A 17,011-nucleotide genomic window follows, 5' to 3' on the forward strand; every position below is an offset into this window, starting at 1 on the left:
TGAGTGGCATTTTCTGGTGGAAAAGTCTGCCCACCTTGATGTTGGTTTCTGGGTCATTCTTTCCTGTTCTTTGTATTCTCTTTTGTCCACTCACTGGGTAGATACTCAAGAGTGTTTATTGAATTAATTGTAATCTCAATCTCCGCAGTTCAGCCCCAGTCCACCCGAGGGAAGGAAGGAGGAGACAGGTCACTTAACCTTGGAAGCTTTTTGGTCATTGTTGTTGTTGTTGTTGGAAAAGGAACAATTAGCAAGAATAGGGACCTACCCAAGACCTGCTTGCTTTCCTCATGATCCAAGGTAGATGCCATATGTCTCCTTCAGAGATGGTATTGTGTGCCAGTTAAGGATAGAAGAGCCAGATCTGCCATTTCATAGCTCTGTGATGTTGAGAAAGTCCCTTTGATCTGTCCATGCCTCATTTTCCCCATGTGCATCATGGCTGGAAAACAATAGTACCTATCTCTGTTTTGCTTTGAGAAATAAATATATTAATAATATTTGCCATTGGCACATTTAAAAAAGTATAAAATAAATGTTTATTACCATAAAGTTATTATTATCAATAGCCTGTGTCCACTCCTAGACACAACAGGCCCACAGCTTACAACTAGAAAGGCTTGAGATGACCCTGATGATGGGGACCACTTGGTTGGTAATCTGCCTTCCTTCCACCAACCAGAAGCTCAGGATTGGAATATGGAGCAAGATGATGAGGGACTTAATGCTTACAGTCCTGGGGAAGGACACCAAATGACACGCATCATACTTTGTTCCTTTTTCTTTTTTTTTCTTGGGGCTTGAACCAGAGTTACTTAACCACTGAGCCACATCCACAGCCCTTTTTATTTTTTATTTTGAAACAGGGTCTCACTAAGTTGCTTAGAACCTCACTAAGGCTTGTTGAGGCTGGCCTTGAATTTACAGTATTCCTGCCTTGGCCTCCCGAGTTCCTGGCACTCAGGCGTGCACCACCATGCCTGGACATCATGCCTTGTTTCTGTGCATTTCCATTGACGCCAAGACATTGGAACCTGGCTGGCCTGCATTTTGTGACTTCTCTCCTCTGCCACATACACCCTGGTCCAATCAAGCTTCTTTGTCAAATAGGACATGATCAATCTGATACTCTATTTTTCTTTGTCAAATAGGACACGACCCACCTGATACTCTACTTCCTGTGATTGGAAGGAAGTCTGAAAACCCAAGAGGTGACTCATAGCTCTCTGGTCTTCGAGTGGCACAGAGCTTGGAGTGACTCCATCCCATACCCAACCTGAGAGTTAGTTCAGCTTCCCTGGCTTCAGCCTCTTCAGCACCTCTCACACCCCCCTCCTCCATCTCTTTATCCCAGGGGTGGTGGCTCCTTCTGTGGGGCAGGGCTATGGATAGCTTTTCCATTTCCTTTTATGCTAACCTAGTTTGTCTCCTGTGTGGACAGCACAGTCTCCCCAGCAATGTCCAGCTTCCAGATTTGAGTGCTGGTGGTTCTTGTGGTGGTAGGCCAGCCTTCACCCAATCAAATCTGGGAAGTTTTTCTCCAGCCAGATCCTGCTCTGCCCCAAATCCTACAGGATCAGAGGCCAGGATCAGAGCAGGCATCTGGGCCTGGCAATAGCTTCTAGTGTACTGAGTTCTCCCCTACCAGCTAACCTTCCACTCCCAGGCAGATATTTCCTGAGAAGGGGTCCTGTGCAGGTCAGTCTTTGCGACATGCAAATTTCCTGGGACTGAACTATGTCCCCTGAGAATACAGGAAGTCTCATGTGAAACAGAGAGCACAGAGTAGAGGTTGGGAGAGGACCGGGCCTGAGGTTTCTGCTCCCAGTATGTCATGGATGTTCACGTTTGTGTGTGACAAGAGCAGGCACTAATGGGAAGGGATAGGGGTGGGATATGTACAAAGGGAAGCAGTCAGGCAGCCCGAGAAACAGATCGGAGAGGAGAGAACAAGAGGGAGGCCATCCTCTGCTTTCCTGGCATTTGCAAGCTCAATTTGAGGAGGTAGAGAGTGCTGAGAACAGAAAGTTCTGGAAAGGTCTGAACTACTTTCATTTTTAGAGGCTCTCTGGATTATAAAAGAAGAAAAAGAAATGCCAAAAGTAGGGCAGCAGACTGTATGATGTATTTTAAATGTTGACTTTTACCAATTAATAATTTTATGCACACATGCACACACACAGGCACACAGGCACTCACGTACACAAATTGAGTTGAATAGATTCATGTAGAAAAAATGTTCATGCTCATCTATTCCATGAGCCAGAACCAGGTGGCTTTCTGGTTTGGGGAGTTGCCCAGCAGCCTCAGCCTGAGAGATTCTTTAACAGACTTAGGAAGGCAGGTTTTATCGACCATTAAAGGAAAAGTCCCAGGTGCTATGTCAGGATAGCTCCTGGACCCTCATGACCTGCTGGGGCCCAGGAGGGGCTGAACAATCTAGGTGTGGAAGTGTCTGGGCCTCCCCAGATGGTTCCAGCCAGTCAAGTATCCATTTCACCAGGGAGACAGGCTGTGGGCCCCCAAGAAGACAGTCTCTCCCTCTAGGCACCCTAAGTCAGGCCTCTGCAAGTACAGAATGTGTTGCAGGGGAAACTCCTGTCAGGGTCTCGGATTCCTCATCGGGAGCCAGGAGACAAAGCAGCCCCTACAGAATAGAATGCTGAGGACTCAGGCCAGGCTGGGCCTGCTCTGGGCCCGGGTTGGCAAGCCTAGGCTGCCCTTGTTTTAACCTGCCACATAGCCTTGGGTCATTCTTTCCCTCAGCTGCAGGGTGACCGTATGACAGTTAGGGACTCATTAGAGCTGATGCTCATGTGGTGTGAGGAAGGGAAAGAGCTATGTCCCCAAACACACTGCTTTTTCTACTTTCCTTCCACTGATGAGGATGCCCTCCATGTCCTAACTTCCTCTTCTTGACCAGACCGCATCCTTGACCTGCTTAACCCTGTTCACCCTGCTATCATTGCTGCTTAACTAAGGTCCTCTTAGTAACTGTCCATCCTGGTTCCCCCTCCTTGCCCTTGGCTATAAGTCCCCAGCTGCTCCTCTGTGGTTGGAGTTCAATACCCCCCCCCAGCAAGTCTTGGCTTCTTAGTAATACTCTTGAAAAAGCCTCTCCTATTGAACTCCATCTGTTGTGATTTCTTGTGCACTCAACACACATAAACTATTAACTCAGGTGCTCCACAAACCATCTTCTCTCCTGCTCTCGGAAAAGTTGCTTGGGAAGGAGATTGAGGTCTGTGGAGACATCACCTGTCCTGCGTGGCCAAGGTGTCCCTGTGAGGTACCAGCTGGCCAGGCTCCCTGTGTTCTAGGAGTGACTTTGCTCCCTGGAGCTCTGGAAAGATAAACCAGGACTGCCTTGAGGAGAGAAAGTGGGAAAGGGCGGGTGGGAGTAGAAAGAACTCTCAGGAGCATCTCGCCTCTCCTGGCCCTTCTGTGCTCCTATCCCTTGGAAAGGGGTGTTCTGAGCTTGGTTCCTACAGAAGCATTCTCTGTCATTAGAGCCGTTTCTCAGCTTATCTATTTTGGAGTTGCAGCTGGTTGCTTCCCAGAATAAACAGAACTGTGATATGGGGATAAAAGAAGAAAGGAACCTCATCTCCTCTTTGTGTTTTTGCTCGTCTCAAAAGCTTCCCAACCTCCTCTTCCCTCTTCTTAATGGTCTTGCCCTAATACCCCTTCCTCCACACTCCCTGCCCTATAGCTCTTCTTCTACCCTCTTATAACCATAGAGGTTCTTCATAGGCATGTAAGGAACCCTGCTATGGCCAGGCTGTGTCCTGGGCTCAGAGGCTCCAGGCATGTCTACCTGCAAAGACCCTGTGTCAAGTGACACAAGGATTCATATACAGATTGAGTGGTCCCTTCTCTGAAATGCTTGGATGCCAAAAGTATTTCAGATTTTGGAATGTTTATATATAAATAAAAAGAGATCTTGAAAATGAGACCCAAGTCCACAGGTGAAATTTATTATGTTCCAGGTATACCTTATACTCATAGTCCGAGGGTAATCTTAGACAATGTTTGAGTGCATCTGCATTTTGACTGTGACCTGTCACATGGGATTGGACGTAGAATTTTTCACTTGTGGTATCATGTCCATCCTCAAAAGGTTTTGAATTTTAGAGTATTTCAGATTTTGGGTTTTCAGACTGAGATGCTCATCTTGTACTAAGGACTTAAATGGAAGAATGTAAAAGCTGACACAGCCACTTCCTGCTGCATTGAGGCAACTGAGGTCCCCTCCTGGGACTGCTGTGCTCAGGTTCTCAGGGCTCCTGAGAGGTCAGATAGGGCCATAACACCTCACCACACAGGCTTTCCTTGGGCCTCCCTCTGTCTTTATCAGCACAGCTGTGTTGTAAAAGTCCTTAAAAAGGGAGCTGCAGGGGACAGAAAGATAAACCAGACTATTGTTTGTCTCAGACAAAGCTGTTTTGCTTACCCAGTGTATTTATGGAGTGAATTGGCTCCCAGGGAAATTAGGGATGCTTTCTTGAACCTGGAGTGAGAGGTTCTGGTCATGAACAAGCAAAGGAATAGACTTGTGTGTAGACACATCTGAAGCCAAGTCATTTGTCATCTTCTAGCACCTTCTACAGCAACTGGGTCTGGCACCCTTTGGGGACATGTGAGCCTCTCACCTCTGCGTTGGTCTCAGGGTCCTTTGCCCCTGTGCTCAATGTATTTTTTCTTTGGTGAGTTGTGCCCAACTCCACTCACTCCCTGTCCCTTCTCTGCTATCCTGCCCTGTGGCTTTCCCCACAGGCAGCTTGAGAGCACAGGAGTTGGTAGTCCTGGACTCTGGACATGGGGTCTCAGATGCTTGTCCCTCCCTCGGAGTGATCAGCCTCCTCTTGCTCTGTGGTCTCACTTTTTGTCCTGAGCATCAGGTGGCCTGGCTTCTCTGATACCAAATGCAACTCTGAGTAAAGGGGGCAGCTTGGACTTGTGCAGTGGATTTTCTCTCGTGGTTTTGTTTAATTTTTAAAGATGAAAACTGTGGGTGGATTTCTAAATGAGCCTTTAGAAACCTCAGTGGATAGCTCATAGCAGAGCTGTCTGTCTAGAGGTGGCCATGGCTTCCTGAGTTGCAAAGGGCCACACACTCTGGGCATTTCCACCACCTAGGAGGGTCATAGGTGTAAATTTCAATGTTAGTGGAAACGAGACTGACCCTTGCATGTAGAGTGGGAGGAGAATGTCAAGACAAGAACGTGGCTCCTGCCAATCTGGAAGGCAGCATGGAGATTCCTCCAAAAACTAGGAATGGAACCACCATTTGACCCAGTTATCCCACTCCCCAGCATGTATCCAAAGGAATTAAAATCAGCATACTACAGTGACACAGCCACATCAAAGTTTATAAGAGCACAATTCACAATAGGTAAGCTATGAAGCCAAGCAAGGTTCCCTTCAACAGACGAATGGATAAAGAAAATGTGGCATATATAAACTATGGAGCATTACTCTGCCATAAAGAAAAATGACTATGACATTTGCTGTTAAATGGATGGATCTGGAGACTATCATGCTAAGTGAAATAAGCCAATCCCCCAAAACCAAAGGTTGAATGTTTTCTCTGATATTTGGAAGCTAATCCATAATAAAGTGGGGAGGAGAAAAATGGAACTTCTGTGGATTAGATGAAGGGAAATGAAGGGAAGGGTGGGAGGAGGGAATCAGAAAAGGAAAGACAGTGGAATGAATCTGACATAACTTTCCTATGTACATATATAAATACACCACAGTGGATTTCATCATTTTGTATATCCACAAGACTATAGAGTCCTAATTAGAATAAGATATTTTCCATACTTATAGAATTATATCAATGTGTACTCTACTGTGATTCATAACTAAAAGAAAGAAAGAAAGAAAGAAAGAAAGAAAGAAAGAAAGAAAGAAAGAAAGAAAGAAAGAAAGGAAAAAAGAAAGAAAGAAAGAAAGAAAGAAAGAAAGAAAGAAAGAAAGAAAGAAAGAAAGAAAGAAAGAAAGAAAGAAAGGTTCTAAATTCAAGTGAATTTGGGAGCATATCTCAGTTCCACCATTTCTGAGCCCTATGGCCTGAGACCTTACACTAGTTATTTAGTTTCTCTGGAAGTCCATTTCTACATATGTAATATGAGGATATTAACAGTTTTAAAGAACAGCACATTATTTAACTCGATGAATCACATTTCTGAGCACCTTTTCTGCACCATGTGGGTTACAGCTTGGGAAGGACTGTCACAGTTCTGTCCTGAGGAGGCTTGTAAGTTCTGCTGTTACGTGGATTACACAAGAAAGCATATAGGCATTGATTAGTACCATGCCTAACACATAAAAGGTGCTTGATAATTGGGTGTCTTTTCAGGAACGGTGTCTTTAATTCTCCTTGAGATTAGAAGCAGGAGAGATGGGCCTTGAGATCAAATCTTCTAGAACTATAGAATAGTGAAAATCATGCCACCTCACTTCTGAGCACCTCAGGGAACAGGTAGTATGACATGGGACAGGAAAAACTTCCAGAGAGCTCAAGGCTACAGCTTTTAAAGATCTGAAGAAATGTCACATTGAAAAGGGATTGGAGAGGACAGATGTCCACCCACCAGCTAAGAGAAGTCACGTTTGTGCTGGAGGGAGAAAGGCTGGGACAGAAGGCAGTGAAGGCCCAGGTTGATGGGCAGCAGGGGCTAGGGAGGGCTTCATTGTTAGCCTGCAGGCTGCTGGGGGGGGGTTCCAAATGTTTTTCATGCATGCATAAACTCTGAAAATTTTGCAGAGCACACAAGAGGTAAACTGGAAGGTATTTGGAAACCCAAAGTAGACTATGTAAAAGCCTAGAGTATCTAGGATTACTTTCAATCAGATGCTACAAGACTCGCGCATGCAGACACAATGTCATTAAGGAGGAAGTCTGTCCTCACAGATCCCTAGTAATAGGAGCCACACAGGTCATGCAGGGACCCTGTGCAAGTCAGGATGATGAAGGAGCATTTATTGTGGTTTCCATGGGAAGGAACAGGTACAGCAGGATGAGTAGGTTTAGGATTGGCTGGAGTGGGTGATTTCAGCAGGCTCTGGGGAACAGAGGTTTTCCCCAATTGCCTGATACCTAGCTGGGGTGCTTAGGGTAGGTGGATACTGAGCCAGAAGTGACCTGAAAGTTCAGCCTTACTTCCTCTTCCAAGAGACCTGAGCCCAGGAGAGATTTGAACCACTCTGGTCAAAGTCTCATGGTTAATTAAACCAGGTACCTGGAACTCAAGGCTTTCCCAGCATTCCACGAGGTTGGAAGGCACTGGAGGGAGCAGGCATGGGGTCCTCAGTTGTGGGAGTGCATGGACACTGTGATATATAGGCTCAGAAATGCCTCCCACCAGCAGTATTGCAACTCCCTGGGGCACTAGGAAGATGGGGGCAATAGGAAGGTAGGGGCTGTAGGGCAGACCCTGCCAGACTAGTGATGCTGCCCTAACTCTAAACCTGGCCTGGACACACAGGGGATTCTTAGAATCCAAGGTCTTAGAGCCTGGATGCAGCCTGGGATGAGACCTCGATCCAGTCACAGCTGTGCCCTGAATTAACTGCTTCTGCTGAAATGAAGATCCTTTTTCCCACCCATTCATTCTGACCGGTAGGTCTAGGGTTGTTATGCATTTCTAATGATTTTAACCAAGAAGCATCTGAACTCTGGAAACCAGCAGACCAGATGCTCTCTGAGACCCTTTGGTCTGGGCTAGTCTACATGGGTAAATCATCACCGCTGAACCACAGAGAGGGCTGGACAGAGGAAGCTATGCTTGAAAATCACAAGCTACTAGGCCCCATGGCCTGAGAAGCAGAACTCCTCCCCATGGGGCATTGTTCTTCCTCTGCCCTGCAGCAGCCCCTTTCTCCCTGAGCAATGAACTGGGGATGCCCACTGTACGTAAGGTCTGCCTATTCACATGGACATCTGGTGCAGCATTTGCCCACATGACCTTTTTTTCCCAGAAGGGCAGTGGGCTGCAGCGGTGAGCAGGGAAGCCTGTGCTCTGGATCCTCCTTACCCTCACCTGGCACACAGCCAGGCAATTATACACTTGACAAACGATGGCGATGTTGACAGCCAAGAACAGAACACAGAATGGGAGGTTAGTCTGCTCAGCCAGTGCTGTGTGCATGAAGTGGATGTGGTTGCTACCTCAGCTGGAGGGTGAGCAGGGACCAGAGTTCAGAGTGGATGGAGCACCAGACAGGAGCCACACATATGGGCTGCAAGGCCATGGGTAAGGATCAGGGCACGCGACCTTCAAGGGTGATTGAGCTCCCAAATCCCGAGACCCCAAGACCTAGGCCAAGAGAGGAGGAACTACAGGACAGGTTCACGCTGGGCAAATGTGGGCAGAGCCACCAGGCATGGCTATCTTTCTGGTCCCTCCTGGGAGTGGCCTTTCACAGCTTCTAGCTGCGGTCACTGATGGCACCAGATCTCATCAAAGCTGATGCCTACAGGTATCTTGAGGTTGGGACTTAAATGCATATGAATAGCAGATGGTCCTGGTACAGAAAGATCTGTGAACCCCAAACCCTTGTGCTTTCTATAGTTTTGTGTTTAGAAACAGAGTATGGCTGTGCAAAGCCAGAGCAGAGAGGGCCAGACTCAGACTTGGCACTCCAAGGCAGCCTGAGCTGGAAGTTGTGGAAAATTCCTTCAACATATTGTCGTGAAGAGCTCTCTGGCACTGAAAATGCTCCAGCAGTGGAATAGATGGCTGTTCTCAACAAGATGGATCCCTCTGTCCAAACATTTATGCATATTCTTGAAGGAACCTGAGGATCTGTGATCATGACCAGTAGCTGGCATTGGAGACGTGTAGTTTACAATTAAGTGCTTTATATACATGAGTATTGCTAATTGTCACAACAGTTCTAGGACAGACAGTTTCACATGCCCAACCTCAGTGGACAAGCATGCTGAGATTTGGGGAGGCACCAGGATTTGTCTCAGAGGAGCTGACTGATGAGTTTCCTCCATACCCAGAACAGTGGAACTTTCCCTATCTAGAATCCCTCCCTAAGCAGACCCTGAGAGGCTTTTTCTTGCTCAGTTTCTGGCTCCAGTTGAGTGTAGGTCTTAGTCCTTTCTGAGCCAGTGTCTCCTCCCTATAAAGGGCCAGCATCATCTCCAAAGCACGGAGGGAGGAGGGAAGCTACCACAAGCAATGTGTGAGAGGGAGATCATTTGTACTGAGGCCACCATTAGATGAAGACTCAGGGCCTGGGAAGGGAGCACATTGGCTCAGGCCAGAAGAAACCTTTCCCTGAGGGCAGGGCAGGGTAGAGAGATGCTGGATGTGGTAGAGAAGCTTCTGGAAAACAGCCCTCTTCTGTTTAACTCTGTATCTAGGATCATCTGTACAGTCAGCCCTGAGGGCTCACATGGTCTCCAGCAGCCACCAGGGGCATGCCTGAGAAGGTGGGCCTCCTGACAAGCTCAGAGGTCCTTTGTCCTATGGCAGCAGAGGACCCCTACTCTGTTCCCTAAGGCCTCAGATTTGTGACTTTGGAAGTCACTTAGCATCTCAGCTTCAGTCTCATCTGTGAAAAAAGGAAGTAAAACAAATAACCTGGAACCCCTTGAAGCTCCAGTTTCCACTCTCGAGGAGCTCACAATCTTCATTATTTCCACCTTCTCTATATCCCAATATCATACATCTTTCCTTTCCTAACTACTCCCTCAAGTCTTTTTTCTCTTGCCTAATCTCCTCGATTCTGAGATGAGAAAAACTGAGTTCCAGCAGATGGACAAATGTTATGTCTTGCCAAAGTTATCTGAGTATCTTTCTGGAATGTCAATTGGATGTGATTCCAAAGAATTCTTATCATTTTCGTGACTGTGTGTGTGTGTGGGCGGGCACATAATAGAAAATTCCCAGTCAGCAGAAAGAGAGCTTACTCCCTTTGGTGGTTCTTGAACACTTGGATGTGGACATACATCTGCCCAACACCCCACTCTCTTCTGCTTGCTCTGCCAACCTTGTCTGCCCCAGAAGGTGACCCACATGCAGTCCCCTGAGCCTCTGAGCTCCATTCTCTCCCTCTGGCATGGTGAGCTGTGAAGTGGGCTTTTTTCTGACCTCCTGTTTTCTTCAGAAACCTTAATGAATGAGAGCTGAAGAAAGAAAGGCCAGGGACCGTTACACCAAACACCACCTTATATCTGATGTGAGCGGAATTCATGACTGACAGATAAAACCTATGATTCTGACTACTCTGTCCCCAGCTTGGCTGCAGAGCAAATGCAACTGCTTGAAGGCTGGAAGTAGGGCCTAGGACCCTCATTATTTTCAGACTTGGGTCAAACTTATCTAAAAGAGAGCTAAAGTGATTTTTCACCATTGAAACCAAGCCAGCGTTGATGGGAAAAACAATTTCCTCTCTACTACAACTGCTTTAATTTCTCTATTTCCTCTCACTATAAAACTCAATTGTAAATATGAATGTTATCAACTTTTTGTCACTGTGACAAGAACTCAAGAAAAACAAGTGAAAGGAGGAAGAATTTATTTGGCTCACATTTCGAAGTTTTCAGTCCATGGTTGCTGTCTCCATTGCTCTAGGCCTGAGGTGAACTAGAACATGATGGTGGAAGGCTGCAGCACAGAAAATCTGCTCAGCTCATGGCAGCTGGGAAGCAGGCAGAAATAGAAGAGAAGGGGTAAGACCAAGGGACGAGGTGTAGTCCCCAAGGACATGTCCCCAAGGACCCACTCCCTCCACCAGGTTCTACCTCCCACAGCCTCCTAGACCTCCCAGATCCATCCCAGCTGTCCATGGATTAATTCACTAATGAGATCATGTTCCAGTGACTTCCCAAAATATCCCACTTCTGAACATTGCTGCATTGGGTTCCAAGCCCTCAACTCACAAGTCTTTGAGGGACGCTTGATATTTAAACCATAACACTGTGGGAGTATATTTGAATAGTGACTGTGCATATAAAATTTGGAGTTTGCATATTCCTTTAATTGAATATGAATTACTTTAATTGAACCATCTGCTTATTAATTACTTAATTATGAATGAGGCTCTGTACCCAGGTGAGATGGTACTATGGCCAAAACATGATGTTGCTTCTATTTTTATTTTTAATTTTGGAATGCTAAGGTATCTGTCCACAAACTCCCATTCTCAGGGTCTTGCTACTCAAATTGTGGTCCACATGCAAGTCTAAGGGTTGGTTCTTTCCTGCCCAGCCCTCTCCCAGGTCTAAACTTTTATGCCTGGCTCTGGTTCCATGTGATCATTTTCTTCTATAACTCTTAAAACCCCAAGAGTTGTCTCTCTACTGTTTGCGTTCAGGAGAGTGTCAATGAGGTTTTCTATTTTATTTCACTCTCTAATCAGAGAGGAAAACTACTAATCAGCCTGAGCAGTGGTGGGAAAGTTGCTGGAGAAGAGCTTTGTGCTGGGGAGTTTCTTGGGTCTACACCCAGACTCTCCACTTGGAACTTTCATGGCTGGAGTTTCAGAAGACCAAAGTTCCCCCAAATTTTGTAAGCTGTGAAAAATTGAAACTGTTTTTTTTTTCTCTTTCTGCCCGTTTCCCAATAAAGGGCTTGGATAACCAGAAGAAACTAAAATAGAAACCAGCACTGTACTCTGAAATCAGAGGTCCAGAGACACATAGGCATTTACCAATTGTAACCCATTAAGACCTGTTGCAACACCAAGCTTGGCGTGGACACCACCCTGAACACTGAACGTGTGGTTCGGAGGAAGGGATGCATAGTGGGGGGTCTGCCACCTGGGAACTGGGAGACCCCAGTTCCAGCTGAGAGACTGCACCACTTAATCTCTCAAACTCAGTTCTCACCAGTGAGGCAAGGACCAGAGCAGTAGCTCCTCACTCTCACTGGGCAGGCAATTATCATCACCCCCTGGAAAATGGGGAGATGGTTGTCAAAGGAGACAGAACTTCTAGGACACGGAATTTGTAAGCCCTAGAGGTCTAATGTCCTGTGATTTATCACACTGTATTATGTACTGGATATCTGCTGAGAGTGGATCTGACATGTTCACACACACACACACACACACACACACACACACACACACACACACAGTAACTATATGGAGAGATGAATATATTAACAACCTTTATCACAATTATCAGTTCACTATGTATATGTATTTCAAAATATTACACATTGTACATACAATTGGACATACAATTTCAACTAATTAAAAAAAAATAAGCTGGGCATGGTGGTGCATACCTGTAATCCCAGCTACTTGGGGGACTGAGGCAGGAGCAACTTAGCGAGATCCTGTCTCCAAATATAAAATAAAAAGGGCTAGGGAATGTAGTTCAGTGGTAGAGCACCCTTGGTTTCAATCTCCATTACCATAATTTTTTTAAATTAACTAAAAACTATTAAAAATCAAAACCAGGCTTGATGGCACATGGAAACAGTCTCACCATGTGGGAGGCAGTAAGAATTGCTTGAATCTAGGGGTTTAAGGTCAGCCTGGGCAACATAGTGAGACTGTCAAAAAATGTTTTTAAAAATCACAAATAGAGAAGGCTGAGCCCATCCACACAGGTCTGCACTCTAGTATGGAGCTCAGGCCTGGGAGGTCCGAGCCTCACCTCCCCTGGTGACACACTGATCGAGTGTTTTGGGGGAGGGATGCATAGTGTTTCTCCAGGTTATGTTTCTAACGTGGAAAGTTTAAAATCCAGAGCCCCCAGGGCACTTCTCTGGGTGTGCTTTGGTGTAAGGTCTCCTGGGTGGACAGGCCTGGACTCTGGCTTACTGCCAGACCCTTCATCAGTGCGGGTCGGGGCAGCAAAGTGCCCTCATCTGGAACCCTGTCCAACTCCATTGGAGTGCCATTTCTGCTCTCCATTTGCTGTGTGACCTTGGGAGTTACCTGCTCAGCCTCAGTTTCCCCATGGATGAGACAAGAGATACCAGTACCTCCCTGTTGAGCTGTTATTAGGACAGAATGGACTCATGGTGTAGGTGAAGTGCTAGGCTGGGACAGGGTGAGGAAAGTGCTCTGTATAATTTCTCAGAAATGAGACCTTTGACAGCAGGGAGGGGTGAGAAAAGGGCCCAGGTGGGGCTAAGGTATGAGGGCTGCAGAGTGACCCACAGTTGCAGTGTAGGAAGGAATCTTGAACCCTTGCAAGACACTCTGGGTTCCTGACAGACTATTTAGAATCAGGGACAACTCCAGTGGTCTCAGTCTCTCCTGTCAAATTTTACTGAGATGTCTCTCTGCATTGTTTACCCCAAACCTGATTTTTTTTTGATAGGATCCAGAAATTTCCATTGTAGGTGCCATATGTGCTCTCTAGTCTAGCTTTGTGGCAAGAACATTGGCCACCCTCTCCATGGGCTGCATGAAGAGCACAGGAAATCAGACCACAAGAAAAGGCTCTAGAGGCAGATGCACAGGAAAGGGGGACAGCTTTATCCTTGGGGACAGACTGTACATATTTTTAAATATATTTAACCAGTTTAACAGTAAGAGAACAAAGACCTTTTAATTGCATGTAACTTTAAATATAGATCTGTTTTTTGTAGTTATAATAAGTATGTAAATTCCATTCTCTGTCACATACATTTTTATATAAATCTTTTCATGTGCAACTGTTCCCCATATTCTTTTCATAGTATATCATGATTGGTATTGCTCAGCTTTTCCTCTGAAAATTTCCCTGAGCATTTTGTCTGGATTCTCATGATTTCACTATGATCAGTGGTACAGGTGTGAACATCTTCGTGCAAATGACCCACACCCCCTGTGCGGTATGTTTCCCTCAGGTGGAGGACGAGGTCAACATTTAAGTTATTTTATATTTAACTAAGTTGTTCTTCAGGAAGCCAGTGCTGAGTTCATTGGCAACTGTACCAGTTTCTTCATAAAATATAAATGTAGGTGTTTTTTAAAATATTATTTGTCTTTAGGTCTCTTGGCTTGTTTGATGAATTTCTAGTGATTCCTTAAAGTATTTATTTTATTTGCAGTTTTAACCACTGAGGTGTTGCCCATGTATTTTTCATCTTCCCAAGTCTTTCACATACAGGTGGTGTTCTGTTCGCTTGACAGGGCATCTAAATTGGTGTTTTATCCAGCTCTTGTTAAAATGAAGGCTGACTGCTGCAGTGTACAGATGGGGGCATTGTCAAGTTGGATGTTTTCAGTGTTTGTTTACATGAAGCAAGTTTTTGGTGCAGACTGCATTTGCAATGAGTGGCAGATTGGAGGCTGGCAGGTGGAGATGCTTGTTCAAGGGATGTTTGTGTTGCTTCTATGGTGGTGATGGATGCACAGGACAGCACCTGTGCTGTTAGACCTGTGTTTGTGCTTTTGGATTTTTTAAAAAAGAAAAGTACTGAGTCTTCTTTTAACCACCAATTGTTTTGGGTTGTTTCTTTATTGTATCCTATGAGATGCCTTAAGAAAGCTCTATGCCTCTGACATTGCCACACCTATTAATAGTGTTGAAAGCTCACCTTTATTTCAGGGCCACATGGCTAGATGTTGATAAGCTTACAGTGAGCAGTTTGGGTTCTATCAGAATTCTGGAAAGCAGGTTCCTCTGAGCACTTCTTGGGCACAGAGACAGAGGCGCGGGCAACCTGAAGACTTAGGTTCTGTATGAATGTGGGGTAAGATGGGAAATCTGAGATCTGGTCCAGGCTCTGCCACTTAAGAAAGGAGGCCCTAGGCTGGCTGGCTTTATTGGGTCACTTTTTCTTATCCTCAAACTGGGAGGGACATCTGCCTTGGGAGACATCGGCAAATTAATAAGGGTACAAACACATTAATGGGTAACTGTCATTCAGTTGGCCTTCCGTGTCTGAAGGTTCTGCATCCATGGGTCCAACCAACTGAGTATTGAAAATGTTTGAAAAAAGAAAAATACCTCACATGTACTGAACATGTACAGAGTATTTTTAACTTGTAATTATTCCTCAAATAAAAGGGTAAAATGACTATTGACATAGCATTTACATTATATCAGGTATAAGTCATCCAGAGGATGTGCTTAGCTTAGATGCTAGTATGTGCCATTTTATATAAGGGACTTGAGCATCCTTAGATTTTGATTATCTGCAAAGTTCTGCAATCACTAATCTGCAGATATTGAGTAATAATAGTATATATATATATATATATATATATATATATATATATATATATATATATATATCTCCTCCTCCCTTCTATCCTCTGTGTGTTGCATTTTATTTTAAACCTTGACCTGGTTAAAGAAATCAGACTCATCTTATTTTTTTTTTACATGGCAGCTCAATGATCATAAGAAATCTGTAATCCATCCTGCCTTCCCCAGACTCACTTCTCCTTTTGGTCTCAGCGGTCTGCATCCTGCACCAAGGTCCCTAGCTCCCAGGGATTCAATTTCCACACATAGAACACAGACTCTTAAGCCTCTGGGCCCTTAGCAGGCAGTGCTGAGCTGGGACTAAGTGTGCAAAGCCAAGGGGAATTACTATTCTCCTTTTCGAGATTTTCTAAAACCCCAACACTGCATTAATGTTTTGTTTTGGGCAGCCACATCACAGTGACTAACAGTGAGTTTACAGTTAGCTTTAACCCTGTTTTTTTTAAACCATACTGCTGCTCAAACCACATCTTCCTCATCAAAAACTGGGGAGAACTATATGTTGCTGTTTGCCTTTAAGAAGGCTACATTTATTCCATTTTCTAAGTTACATTTTGTTACATGGGAATGTCCTGCCAGCTTGTGAGGACTTCAGGGATCCTTTATTTATTGATTTTTACTTGTATATGGACAAACATCCTTATTTTGTTGATTTGTTTTTACATGGTGCTGAGGATCCAACCCAGTACCTCCCACATGGGAGGCAAGCACTCTACCACTAAGCCACAATTCCAGTCCCTGGAATCCTTCTTGATCCATGGCATGAGTCATTACCTCTCCCAATCCTTTACTCAACTTGCTGCCTCTCATTGGATGACCACAAACTCCTTCATACCAAGTTAAAAGGTGCCCACGAGGGGTATTTAGAACATCAGTCAGTCCTTAAGGTTAGCATGGATATTTTGATCAGCAGTCTTTGAAGAAACCATCCCACCACTTTTGAATTTTCCTGCTTATTATCTGGCCTTCTCCTTAACTTTTCAAGCAAATGGGGAAGAACTCAGTCAAAGATCCAGCCAAAGCATTGATTCATCATGGCACCAAATTTCCCTGCCTGACCACCAACTCTAAATTCTACTCACAGAGGGAAATGAGATTTTTTCTGGGTTTGGTGGCAAAAGCTGAAAGCATGATTCAAATTGGAGAGTCTAGTTTGGGGTTAGAGATGACAAAGAGTGTGGCTTTGAAAATTTCAGCTTCTAGGAGATTGGACAGAAGCAAGTTCCTTGCAGAAGGGCCTCCTCTTGAGTTGTGGAACTTCTGTGTCTCCTGTACTTCACTGTCTTGCAGTGCTGGGTGATGACACCACTATAGGAACAAATGGAAATCAAGGGTCAGATGCTGGCTGGAGACCAGTGACCCAGAAATCTGCACTCTTTGCCTGGGTTCTCTCACTGTCCTCGCAGTGGTGGGCTGTAACTACCTCTCATAAGTGGTTGGTGCCCATTTCTCTCCAATTCTGCTTTCAGTGAGGTTACTCTTGTAGCTTTAAATTGGCCAGAGAAACTTAGACCAGAGAAATTGGCCAATGCTACAAATTGAGGCCTCCCCTCTCTGGTTTGCCGGTGGCAAACATGCACCAACCTATACTAATGGCTTCGCTATCTCCCAGCTCACCCTGGTGCTCATCTGTTGCCAGATTTATAATTTTAAGATGAAAATCTGCTTTCCATCAGAAAAAAGCTCAAATTTCTTAACATACTGCCATCTTCTAGCCTTATTTCCCGGCAACTCCTCACCTATTCTCTTTCTCAGGCTGACATCGGGTCATTTGGTTTCCTCATCTTGCTTGGTCTCCAAGCCAGTCCTCAGCCCTGTCCTGAGGTCCTCTTG

Source organism: Callospermophilus lateralis, unplaced genomic scaffold, assembly GCF_048772815.1.
Source record: "Callospermophilus lateralis isolate mCalLat2 unplaced genomic scaffold, mCalLat2.hap1 Scaffold_784, whole genome shotgun sequence".
In the NCBI taxonomy this organism is placed as follows: domain Eukaryota; kingdom Metazoa; phylum Chordata; class Mammalia; order Rodentia; family Sciuridae; genus Callospermophilus; species Callospermophilus lateralis.